General features: G+C 51.6%; 1 pseudogene; it reads right to left on the reverse strand.

The window, feature by feature from the left end:
- Positions 1–1,350: 1,350 nt before the first annotated feature.
- Positions 1,351–13,095, reverse strand: part of LOC119323134 — a 29,993-nt pseudogene continuing 18,248 nt past the window's right edge.

The following is a 13,095-nucleotide window of genomic DNA, read 5'->3' on the forward strand; positions in this document are numbered from 1 at the left end:
CCTCTCCCTCTCCAAATAGGAAAAGGAGGAGTCCTACTCCCGGTGGGAGTAGGACTCCCCCCCTTGGGCGCGCCTCCTCCTGGCCGGCCCTCTCCTCCCCTCCTTTATATACGGAGGGGGGCACCCCATAGACACAACAATTGATCCCTTGGATCTCTTAGCCGTGTGCGGTGCCCCCCTCCACCATAATCCACCTCGATAATATCGTAGCGGTGCTTAGGCGAAGCCCTGCGTCGGTAGAACATCATCATCGTCACCACGTCGTTGTGCTGACGGAACTCTCCCTCAAAGCTCGGCTGGATCGGAGTTCGAGGGACGTCATCGAGCTGAACGTGTGCTAAACTCGGAGGTGTCGTGCGTTCGGTGCTTGATCGGTCAGATCTGAAGACGTACGACTACATCAACTGCGTTGTGCTAACGCTTCCGCTTTCAGTCTACGAGGGTACGTAGACAACACTCTCCCCCCTCGTTGCTATGCATCACCATGATTTTGCGTGTGCGTAGGAATTTTTTTGAAATTATTACGTTACCCAACACGTTCTACCACAATTCGGGCACATGGATAGCAAGCTTCCACACACCCTGTCCATAGCTAATTTCTTTGGTGATACTTCAATCCTTCAAATCTCTCTTACAAACTCCTTTCATGTCAAATTTGATCTACCTGGTCTCTCTTAACATTCTCCACATGCTTTAGCCGTCCGCTATGCACTGGAGTTTCTGTAGGCCTGCGCTGAATATGCCCAAACCATCTCATACGATGTTGAACAAGCTTCTCATCAATTGGTGCTACCCCAACTCTATCTCGTATATCATCATTTCGAACTCCATCCTTCCTCTTGTGGTCACACATCCATCTCAACATACGCATCCCCACCACAGCTAACTGTTGAACATGTCGCCTTGTAGTCGGCCAACACTAAGTGCCATACAACATTGCGGGTCGAACTGTCGTCCTATAGAACTTGTCTTTTAGCTTTTGTGACACTCTCTTGTCACAGAGTATGCGAAGCTTGGCGTCACTCCATCCATCCGGCTTTGATTCAATGGTTCACATCTTTATTAGTACCCTCATTCTTCTGCAGCATTATCCCCTAATATCAAAAGGTGTCCTTCTGATGCACCACATGCCCATCAAGACTAACCTCCTTCTCATCGCGTCTAGTAGTACTGAAACCGCACATTCTTTGTTTAGTTGCCAACATAAAAATATCAAAGTATTACCTACAAATTTCATATATAATAATGTGGAGATAGACACACAATGGGTGTTTATGTGTACAAATCCAATAAAATTGAGAAGAAAAAGAATTCCTTGCCAAATTTCTAACATATGCATTCCTTGCCAAATTGATCAGGGGAACTGTGCAAATTATTGAAGAAAAGGGAGCAAGGAAACAGTGTCTAAAAACTCGTACAATATGGCAATACACGATGAGGTCTGGTATAAGAACAATATCCAGTAATGAATTACTCCTTCCGTCCCATAATATAAGAGCGTTTTTGACACTAGTGTAGTGCCAAAAACGCTCTTATATTATGAGACGGAGGGAGTAAATAACAAAATAAACGGAGGTAAAGTGGCAAGGGAGAGTCTGCTCTTTGTTGCTATAGTTCCCCCGATCCATGTTCAGCTGTGTGCCAGTCCATCTGATGAGGAAGTCGAACCCCTGTTCAGTAAGTAGCCCAATGTAGGCTACTCCCAGCCTATGCCAGCGAGCTTTTCATGTATCCAGACATTGGTTTCATTTCCAATACAAAAGGAGCCCTTTTCATCTAAAAAAATTAGCGAAGGGATGATGCAAATTAAAGTGGCTGGTCGAAAGACACCAATTGCTACATGCGGTGCTCGTCGCTGTCAGTTTTCATAAGGAAAACAGCCTTGCCCAGCCCTTTTGCTAGAACACTGAGGAAGCCGAAGCTTGTGACATCAGATTTGGGATTCAGGCTGCTACCTGCTAGTCATCACTTCCAGCTTTCACGTGTTGTGCAATCTGACTCTGCAGCAGCTGTCTACTGGTTGTTCACAGCTACAGTGAGTCTGTAAACACTGTTATCCGTGAGTAACACAGTGCCTTTCTCACTAAAAAAGAGGAGTTAAGCCGTGCCCATGGACGGTAAAGGACGGACGGCTTGGGTGCAGTTCAATACAGTTCTTGAAAGCAGAGTTTGCATCACGGAGCACTTGTTTAGGAAAATGTTCAGAGTCACTGCTGATATATAAGGTGACATGCTCGAGACTTAACAGGTGCTCCAAGCCAACTGTCGCAGCTCCACCCCAGCACCTCTCATTGAATTGTAGTTTGAGCCTGTTAGACTGTATTTACATGTGTATATTGTAACGTTGTATACCACCTCATTATATATATATGTGATAGGCCACCCCTAGAGGGTTGTGCCGGTTCCCCCCAAAGCCTATTGTCTTACATGGTATCACGCTAGGTTACGTCCGCTTCCGCCTAAAAACCCTAAACCGCCGCCGCCGCCGCCGCCACCGCCGCCGCCGCCGCGCCCGCCGTCGCCGTCGCCCGACTGCTATGACGTCCGCCGCTGCGACCGGCTCCACCGCCACCGGTTTTCTGCCGGCCTCCCTCGCGGCACTTCTCTCGAGGCCGCTGGATGCCGCCTCCCTTCAGGCGCCGATCGGGACACGGAGCGTCGGCTCCCTCTTCGCGCTCCCGCCGGCTGCTACTTCGCCCGGGCAGGTGCTTGTGGCCCACACCGCCGCAGCCCCGTCAACCGCGGCTGTCGCGCCCTCGGCCACTGCGCCGCTGGTGGCGGAGGACGTCGCGCTGGCAGGCTTCGCGGCGTCAACCGCGGCCATCGCGCCCTCTGTCACCGCGCCGGCTGCCCCTCTGACTGTCTCCACGGTGGTCTCACCTCAGCCAGTCTCCTCGATGGGATCGCAGCCGCCGCCGCCGTTTCACTTCGGCCATCTCATCACCATCAAGTTGTCGTCGGACAATTACATCTTCTGGCGCGCGCAGGTTCTTCCGCTTCTTGGGAGTCACTATCTGCTTGGCTATGTCGACGGCTCTCTCCCTTGCCCTCCTGCGCTGGTTGACAGCGTGCACAGTCCGGTCTATAATCCGGCTCACCGTGTCTGGACAGGGCAGGATCAGGCGAACCTCTCCTCCATCCAGGGATCGCTCTCTCCGGCCGTTGCTGGGCTTGTTGTCTTCGCCAAGACGTCCCACGAGGCATGGACTATTCTTGAGCGCTCGTTTGCGGCACAGTCGCAGGCTCGTGTATCTGGGCTCCGTCGCCAACTTGGGGAGTGTCAGAAGCTTGACTCCACCGCCACTGAGTTCTACAACAAAGTCAAGAGTCTCGCCGACACGCTGGCCTCCATTGGACAGCCCCTCACCGACTCCGAGTTCAACTCGTTTATTGTCAATGGTCTTGATGAGGAGTATGACGCCCTAGTCGAGATCATCAATGAGAGAGGCAACTCCACGCCCATGCCAGCACACGAGGTCTTTTCACGCCTCCTGCTTACTGAGCAACGAGTCGAGACGCGCCGATCCAGGGGCAACGGCGCCCTCTCGGCAAACGCCGCCACCAAGGGTGGTCGCTCCTCTGCTTCATCCAGGGCTCCTTCGGGGCAGTCACCACCACCCGCCTCGGCCCCTCCTCCTACTGCGACGCTACCAGGGGCTGGCGGTCCACGTGTGTGCCAGCTTTGTGGTCGCGATGGGCACTGGGCCTCAAAGTGTCACAAGCGCTTCCAGCGGGGTTTTCTTGGTCTCGGCAATGACGGGAAGGATACACGCAACTTTGCTCGTCAGGTCGCCATGGCTGATCGTCCGCCGCCGCAGAAGCCACAGGGACACACTCAGTCCTACTCCATTGATCCCCACTAGTACATGGACTCTGGGGCGACAGAGCACCTGACCAGTGAGATGGGGAAGCTTCACACTCGTGAACCCTACCATGGCTCCGACAAGATCCACACCGCCAATGAAGCAGGTATGCACATCTCTCATATTGGTCAAGCATCACTTCTCACTAGACATGCCAATAGGAGTCTTCAACTTCGCAATGTTCTTCGAGTTCCATCTGTGACACGTAATCTTCTTTCAGTTCCTAAACTCACTCGTGATAATAATGTGCTTTGTGAATTTCATCCTTTTGATCTTTTTATTAAGGATCGGGGCACGAGGGACATTCTTCTTAGTGGGCGGCTCTGCCAAGGTCTCTATCGTCTGGAGCATCCTGGCGTCGCTCGCGTCTTTAGTGGAGTTCGGGTATCTCCGTCACAGTGGCATGCTCGTCTTGGTCACCCGGCCACACCTATTGTCCGGCATGTTTTGCGTCGTCATGAGCTTCCTAGTGTGTCTAGTAATAAAGATGTAGCAGTGTGTGATGCTTGTCAGCAGGGGAAGAGTCATCAACTTCCTTTTTCGGAGTCCATTCGTGAGGTGAAACATCCTTTAGAACTTGTGTTTTCAGATGTATGGGGTCCTGCTCAGACTTCTGTTAGTGGTCATAATTACTATATCAGTTTTGTTGATGCTTACAGCCGCTTTACCTGGCTTTATCTTATCAAACGTAAATCTGATGTGTTTGACATTTTTGTTCAGTTCCAAAAACATGTTGAACGCCTTCTCAAGCACAAAATTGTTCATGTTCAGTCGGACTGGGGTGGCGAGTATCGCAACCTCAACTCCTTCTTTCAGTCGCTTGGGATCACTCACCGTTTAGCATGTCCACATACACATCAGCAGAATGGTTCAGTAGAACGTAAGCATCGTCACATTGTTGAAGCTGGTCTGACTCTTTTGGCCCATGCATCTGTTCCGTTTCGTTTTTGGAGTGATGCCTTCACCACTGCATGTTTTCTCATCAATCGTACTCCCACTCGTGTTTTGAATATGAAGACTCCCATTGAAGTTCTCCTTAATGAACAACTGGACTACACCTTTCTCAAGGTGTTTGGGTGTGCTTGCTGGCCCCATCTCCGTCCATATAACAAGCGTAAGCTCGAGTTTCGTTCCAAGAAGTGTGTTTTTCTTGGTTATAGCTCTCTTCATAAAGGATACAAATGTCTTCATGTGCCCACTAATCGTGTCTACATCTCTCGGGATGTTGTGTTTGATGAGCATGTTTTTCCCTTTGTCAAACTCCCTGTGTCCACTACCGAGCCACCTGTCATGCATTCATCCTTTGTTGCTTCTGACCAATTTGATGATGTTGCATATTCTCCTCTATTGTTGCCTAACCATGATGCAGGCACTGGTCGTGGGGCTCGTTTGGAGATTCTGGAAGTGCCATCTTCCTCTTCGTGGCCATCGCCTTCATCCTCGGCACCTTCTGTTGTGCATGAGGAGCACATGGCGCCCCTGCATGGCCTCGGTTTCCGTGCTCATGCACGGCCGATCGACGTCCTGGCCCGGTCGCCTCTGGCTTCTGGGCTGCCTTCGCCATCGTCGCGCCCTGCAACCCCGCCGACTGGGCCGGCCTCCTCGGTCCCCGTCTCGCCCAGGGCGTCGGGGCAGTCATCACCAGGCCTGGCCTCGCCCGCCCCTGCCTCGCCCAGGGTGTCTGGGCCCTTCTCATCAGGGCCGGCCTCGCCTGCTCTCGCCTTGCCAAGGCCGTCTGGGCCGGTGTCACCGGAGCTGGCCTCGCCCACTCTCGGTTCGCCCATGGCCTCTGAGCCCCTGTCGTCGGGCCAGTCTTCGCCATGCAGCCCGGAGTCGTCTGTCCCGAGCTCGCCTGAGGTGATTCCTGCATCTCCGGCGACCGTCACGTCTCCGTCACCTTCGCCTCCGCCGGCTCCTGCTGCTGCTCTACGTCCACATACGCGCAGTCGGAGTGGCATTTTTCAGCCTAAGCAACGTCACGATGGCACAGTTGCTTGGTTAGCGGCGTGCATGTCTGTTGCTCTCGCAGATCCATCCTCTGAGCCACGCACGTATCAAGCTGCTATGCGCATTCCTCATTGGAGAGAGGCCATGGAGCAGGAGTATCAAGCGCTTCTTCGCAATCAGACATGGACTCTTGTTCCTCCACAATCACGGGTAAATGTCATTGATTCCAAATGGGTTTTCAAAGTGAAGAGGCATTCTGATGGGTCCATTGAGCGCTATAAGGCTCGTCTGGTTGCTCGTGGTTTTCGACAGCGTTTTGGACTTGACTATGAAGACACCTTCAGTCCAGTGGTCAAGCCTACTACCATCAGACTTCTTCTCTCTCTGGCTGTTACTCGAGGTTGGTTTCTTCGTCAGCTTGATGTTCAAAATGCTTTTCTTCATGGTGTCTTGGCGGAGGAGGTTTACATGCGCCAGCCTTCGGGTTTCTCTGATCCGGATCGCCCTGATCATCTCTGTCGTCTGTCCAAGGCAATTTATGGTCTGAAGCAGGCTCCTCGTGCTTGGCATGCTCGTCTTGCAATGGCTCTTCGTGCTCATGGTTTTGCATCATCAACTGCTGACTCCTCATTGTTTCTTCTTCAAAGGCCTGAGGTTACTATGTACTTGTTGGTCTATGTAGATGATATCATTTTGGTCAGCTCCTCTCAGTCGGTTGCTACTGCGCTTGTTCGCTCACTTGGTGCTGATTTTGCGGTCAAGGACCTTGGGAAGCTTCATTACTTTCTTGGTGTGGAGGTTACTTCTCGTGCTGCTGGCCTTGTTATGACGCAGAAGAAGTACTCTCTGGATTTGTTGCAGCGAGCTGGGATGCTTAAGTGCAAACCGACGACTACACCCATGTCTACCACTGATAAGCTCAATGATGTTGATGGTGTGCTTCTTTCTACTTCTGATGCGACAGAGTACAGGAGTATTGTTGGTGGGCTCCAGTACTTGACGATCACGCGACCAGACATTTCCTATGCTGTTAACCGAGTCTGCCAGTATCTGCAGTCACCCCGTGACACTCATTGGTCTGCTGTCAAGCGGATTTTGCGCTATATTCGTTTCACGGTGGCTCATGGTTTGCATATTCGGTCGTCTGACTCTGGTTGTCTTTCAGCATATTCTGATGCAGACTGGGCTGGCAATCCGGATGATAGGCGATCCACGGGGGGTTATGCTGTCTTCTTTGGCTCTAACCTGATTGCCTGGAGTGCTCGGAAACAGGCTACTGTCTCGCGTAGCAGTACTGAGGCTGAGTATAAGGCTGTGGCCAATGCCACATCAGAGATCATCTGGGTACAGTCCTTGCTTCAGGAGTTAAGTATACTCCAATCACAGCCTCCTGTTCTTTGGTGTGATAACATCGGTGCTACATACCTTTCTGCAAATCCGGTATTCCATGCCCGAACGAAACACATTGAAGTTGACTATCACTTTGTGCGTGAACGTGTCTCTCAGAAGCAACTACAGATCAAGTTTATTTCTTCCAAGGATCAACTTGCTGACATCTTCACCAAGCCATTGCCTTTGCCACAGTTTGAGACTTGCAGGCGCAATCTTACCCTTCTAGATTCATTAGAAAGTGGCTAAGATTGAGGGAGGGTGTTAGACTGTATTTACATGTGTATATTGTAACGTTGTATACCACCTCATTATATATATATGTGATAGGCCACCCCTAGAGGGTTGTGCCGGTTCCCCCCAAAGCCTATTGTCTTACAGAGCCTTCGGAGTTTGGGCATAGCCCCTGCCTCAAAGGCTAGGTATGCGGTCATATCACAGTTAGAGACGCATTTCAAGTACTCCAAAACAGGAAATAACCCCATGGGGAAGACGACAGGCGTATCACTCGGGATGCTCACCACATTCAACGAGAGGTGGACGAGCGAGGCCATCTTACCAAGAGCAAGAAACTCATCGGTGGACATCTCTTTGACATCCAGCTTCAAGCGGTAGAGACACTGGAGACTGCAAATCCATTTGGGAGCTCTAGACATCCTCCAGTCATCCAGTTTAAATACCTTGATATGGCGAGGAGGATCTGATAATGAGGCTAGCCGTTTTTTTGTATCTATGACCTGACCATGGATGTGGAGATATCTGAGGTCAGGGAGCATTCCAATGGAGGACACCAAGGCATCAACCGCTGCTGTGTTCAAATCGCCCATGGCACACTTTGAGAGCCTTAGGCACCTCAGATTGGTCAGCTCACCGAGTCCCTTGATATCCTCCAAGGAGCTCCATCCCAGTTCAAACCCATCTAGAGTGCGCAGTGATTTCATCTTCCTGATCCCTTTAGGCAGATCTGTCCTCTTTGGAACTACCAAGTGGGTCAAGCGGGGCAAGTGAACTATATCTGATGGGATTTGGATCCATTTGATACGTAATTCTAGTGTCTCCAAATGCACAAGCCCTTGCATTTCAGTAGGGAGTTTCACGTATTGGTCAGCTGAAACCTTTAAATACCTCAACTGGAAAAATTGGCTAATAGCTCTCAGATCGATTTCCTTGTGGCATAGTTCCCCCGAAACTTCAAAGTGAATGACTCTGAGATACTTACAATGCAAAAGAGGAGGTATGTGCTTGGATTCCCCAAACCGTGCAAGTGATCGAACTTGTGATAGGCTAGAGGCAATGGTCCCTGATGCTGCCCCATCTGCTGCGCTGCCACCGGTTAAATTCAGAGATATACGACGGGTCTTGTACTTCCAGGCATGCTCTCTTGCCATGTCTTCAGAACTGCATTCAACTCTGATAAAGTTGTGCTCTGCACACTTGCTTAAGATCAAATCCAGCATCATATCATGTACTCTGCATGATAACAACTCTCCATGATCAGTACGTTCAGGCTGAATCAAGCTTCTGTTGATAAGTTCATTGAAATAGCTCTTCGCAGCAACCTCCATATCTTGCCCATACAAATTATTGATGAAGCCTTCTGCTACCCATTGACGAACCAAATCATCCCTCTCGATCTCACGGTCTTCTGGATACATACCAACGTGCAGAAAACATGCCCGGAGATGAAGAGGAAGATGCATGTAACTAAGGTTTAATATACTCTTTATCCCTTCCGTTGTGGGATTTATTGCAAACTGGGTGCCCAGAGAATTCCTTATGGCCTAATAGGCTAGATATAGTAATGATTGCAAGTGGGAGTCCGCCACACTTCTTCAGAATTTCAGCTGAAATATCTTCAAATTGGGGTGGATAGCCATCTTCAGATCCATATATTCTATTATAAAATAACCTTTTTGAGTCTTGTTCGTCGAGGAATTTCATTCTGTAAATGGACCCTGGGTGACTGCAGCATGCCCCACAAGCCACATCTTCCACTCGAGTGGTTACTATTACTCTACTCCCTTTATCATTTTTTGGAAATGCACGGCTAATAGTATTCCATACTGATTGATCCCACAGGTCATCAACTACAATAAGGTACCTGTCAATTGTAAGCAGACATTACACTATGATTGGATATGAATATAAGTTGCAGGGGAAAGTACCAAAACATTCTATTGAACTTGAATGAAATTAAAGCAAATTGGATTCAAGCGAATCTGCTATCGAGGGTTAAATTAGCAAGCTCACATATTTCTCAAAACTAAATGGCACCATCAGATAATCTCAGTAAGACAATGACATCCAAGTTAATTTCGCTCACTAAATTCTCAGGCACAAAAATATATGCTATTGCATTTCTATCTTCTAGGCAAAAGGACTAATTAACTTGACATTAGAATTGTAAAATGTATAATCCTTGCCATTAAAGAAAATTGCATCAGCCCTTCCCAAAAGAAAATCGGGGAATTAAGGGAATTAAGCAAGCAAGTAAGAAAGCATGCATGCATCATAATGGATGGTCTTCCTGTACCAGTCGGTTGCACGGACAAACATCTAAGCGTATTACAATATATATGCTGTTATATTTCTATGTTTTTCGTTTTGATAATAACTGAATCCCTTATTCCTAAGGCTAAATTAGTACTTAGTTTACAATACATGATTATTGACTTCAATGGCCAAGCTACAAAACTGTCCCCTGTTTCACTGTACAAAACACAGCTGGGTATGTGAGATGCAAATATGCATGCCGAAAAATAAAAAGATGCAATGCAAGTATGCAATAAGCTTATTTGGAAGTCTTGGGCTCCAAAGAAGTGTCAGTTTTTTCTCTGGCTGGCAGCGCACAATAGATGCTGGACAGCCGGCAGATTGGCACGAAGGGATTGCCCCACCCGAGGCAAAGCCCCCTGTGTGATCAAGAGCTAGAGACGATCCAACACATTTTGACAAACTGTGTCTTCTCTAGACAAGTTTGGTGTGTGCTCTTCAGTCACTCTGGTTTACCGGACTTGTCGCCACACACTGACGATAATGTGTTGTGTGAAGTGTGATTGGTGATTGAGAATCAATTCTTTGCCTCCTGGTATCTTCAAACAGGGGCTCAACTCGCTGATCACTTTGGGGGCCTGGATGTTGTGGAGGTGTTAGAGTATGTCATGGGCCTAATGGGCCCATTAGTCTTAAGGGTTAATTAGAGATAAGGGTCGTTTGCTTAGAGGTCAAGTAAGCCTTGCTTGGGAGCCAAGTAAGCCTCTCTATATAAAGAGAAGAGATGTGTCAATCTAATCAAGCAAGAATTAAGAAGGAAATCCCTTCCCTTTTGCCCGGCCGTGTTAGAGTACATAATGGGCCTTATGGGTCCATTAGTCTTAGAGTTAATTAGAGATAAGAGTCGTTTACTTAGGGGTCAAGTAAGCCTTGCTTGGGAACCAAGTAAACCTCTCTATATAAAGAGAGGAGATGTATCAATCTAATCAAGCAAGAATTAAGAAGGAAATCCCTTCCCCCTTGCCCGGCCGTGAGGCAAAAAGGCCCCTGGCTGGCCCTCTCGCGCCCTCCTTCTAGCAGCGCCATAACAATTTGGTATCAGGTAGCTCAGTTCCGATCATCTCTTCGCCGCCGCCAACCCCGTTGCTTCCGCTGCCGACCGTCACCACCGCGCCGCTGGCCATCTACACCGCGCCGCTGCCCTACCCATCCGCGCCGCTGGTCGCATCCTCCGGCGCCACCACCGCCCAGATGCCGGCGCCCTCCACCGCACCACCGGCCGCCGCCTACACCCCGGAGGAGATCACCGGGGTCCTCATCGACCTCGTCACAACCGTCCAGGGGATCCGGCTATACCTGGCCAGCCCCTACGGGCCGCCGCCGCCCCTGCCGCCGCCACCGGGCCGCCGCCCTTGCTGTGGTACTCGCCGCATCCAGGGGCCTCCGTGGCATTCGCTGGGACGCTGCAGCCCCAGCTGCAGCTGCCGCCGCCGCCTCACAGTGGCCGCAATGGCCGACGCCGGCTCCCGCCGCGCCACCAGCGCCCATCGCCGCCCCCGCGCCGCTGTGGCTGCCGTGGCAACCGTCGCACCAGGCGGCCTTCGCCGCGCTCGCCGGGCCACTGCAGCAGCCGCTGCAGCTGCCATCCATTGCCACCACCGCCCAGCCCTGGCTGCAGTGGCAGCCGCCGCTCCTGGCGGCCTCCGCCGCGCCCAGCGCTCCGCCGCAGCAGCCGCTGCCCGGTGCGCCACTGCAGCTGCTGCAACAGCCACCGCCGGTCAGCTCTGGTCCCGCATTGACCGCACCGGCGGGAGTCCAGCTTCACCAAGTCCAGTCCCCGCCGTCGCCGTCACCGTTTCCGTCTTGGATCGCTACCCGCCACGTGTCGGCGACGGTGAGGCTGCAGACTGCTGCGCGCGGCCTTCTAGCGCGTCGGCGTGTGCAGGAGATGCATGGTCTGCAGCTGCCGCTCCTCCAAGTTGCCCTTCGCTGCGCAAAGGACCTCGATCTCATCCGCTGCGTCGGGGATCTTGGGCATGCGGTTTCCCTCACGGGCGGTGGGCATGCTGTTTTCCCAGCGGGCAGCGACCTCAAAGTCTGCGACATCGGCGGTTGGGGGGGCGCACCCCTCCTTGTCATTCTCCATCGCAAGCCCTCCACTCTTTCATGTGCGGTGCAAACCAACAGCCGTCCGGCAGGGAGAAGGCATGGTGTCACCGACAGCAGCGCGCCGCGTAGCACCACTGCATTCCGCCACCGATCGCCGCGAGGGCGCCTCTACTGGTCACTCTTGCGACCACTTCCAGGTGGTCATACACATGCACTCCTTTTGTTCAGGTGGTGTCCATGAGATCCAGGTGGCTGTACACGTGCATGTCCGACGTGCGGATGGTGTCCACTTTTTGTTAAAGGGTCCAAAATAAAGCGTCCCAGTTCATTTCAGGTTGAGAATAATAAAACAAGCCGAGATGTAAAAGGCTTGTTTTTAGGTGTTAGATTTGTGTTGCGTCGGGTCATGGTTATAAGTTGGTTAGGCTGCAGCTCGAGGACAAGCTGCATGTCCAGGTGGGGTGTAGTGTTAGGAGTATGTAATGGGCCTAATGGGCCCATTAGTCTTAGGGTTAATTAAAGATAAGGGTCGTTTGCTTACGGGTCAAGTAAGCCTTGCTTGGGAGCCAAGTAAACCTCTCTATATAAAGAGAGATGTATCAATCTAATCAAGCAAGAATTAAGAAGGAAATCCCTTCGCTTTTGCCCGGCCGTGTTAGAGTACGTAATGGGCCTTATGGGCCCATGCCTTATGGGCCCATTAGTCTTAGAGTTAATTAGAGATAAGGGTCGTTTACTTAGGGGTCAAGTAAGCCTTGATTGGGAGCCAAGTAAACCTCTCTATATAAAGAGAGGAGATGTATCAATCTAATCAAGCAAGAATTAAGAAGGAAATCCCTTCCCTCTTGCCCGGCCGTGGGCAAAAAGGCCCCTGGCTGGCCCTCTCGCGCCCTCGTTCTAGCAGCGCCATAACAATTTGGTATCAGGTAGCTCAGTTCCGATCATGTCTTCGCCGCCGCCAACCCCGTCGCTTCCGTTGCCGACCGTCACCACCGCGCAGCTGCCCGACCCATCCGCGCCGCTGGTCGCATCCTCCGGCGCCGCCACCGCCCAGATGCCGGCGCCCTCCACCGCACCACCGCCCGCGCCTACACCCCAGAGGAGATCACCGGGGTCCTCAATGACCTCGTCACAGCCGTCCAGGGGATCCGGCTATACCTGGCCAGCCCCTACGGGCCGCCGCCGCCCCTGCCGCCGTCACCGGGCCGCCGCCCCTGCTGTGGAACTCGCCGCATCCAGGGGCCTCCGTGGCATTCGCTGGGACGCTGCAGCCCCAGCTGCAGCTGCCGCCGCC

The sequence above is a fragment of the Triticum dicoccoides genome, chromosome 6B, assembly GCF_002162155.2.
Source record: "Triticum dicoccoides isolate Atlit2015 ecotype Zavitan chromosome 6B, WEW_v2.0, whole genome shotgun sequence".
In the NCBI taxonomy this organism is placed as follows: Eukaryota; Viridiplantae; Streptophyta; class Magnoliopsida; order Poales; family Poaceae; genus Triticum; species Triticum dicoccoides.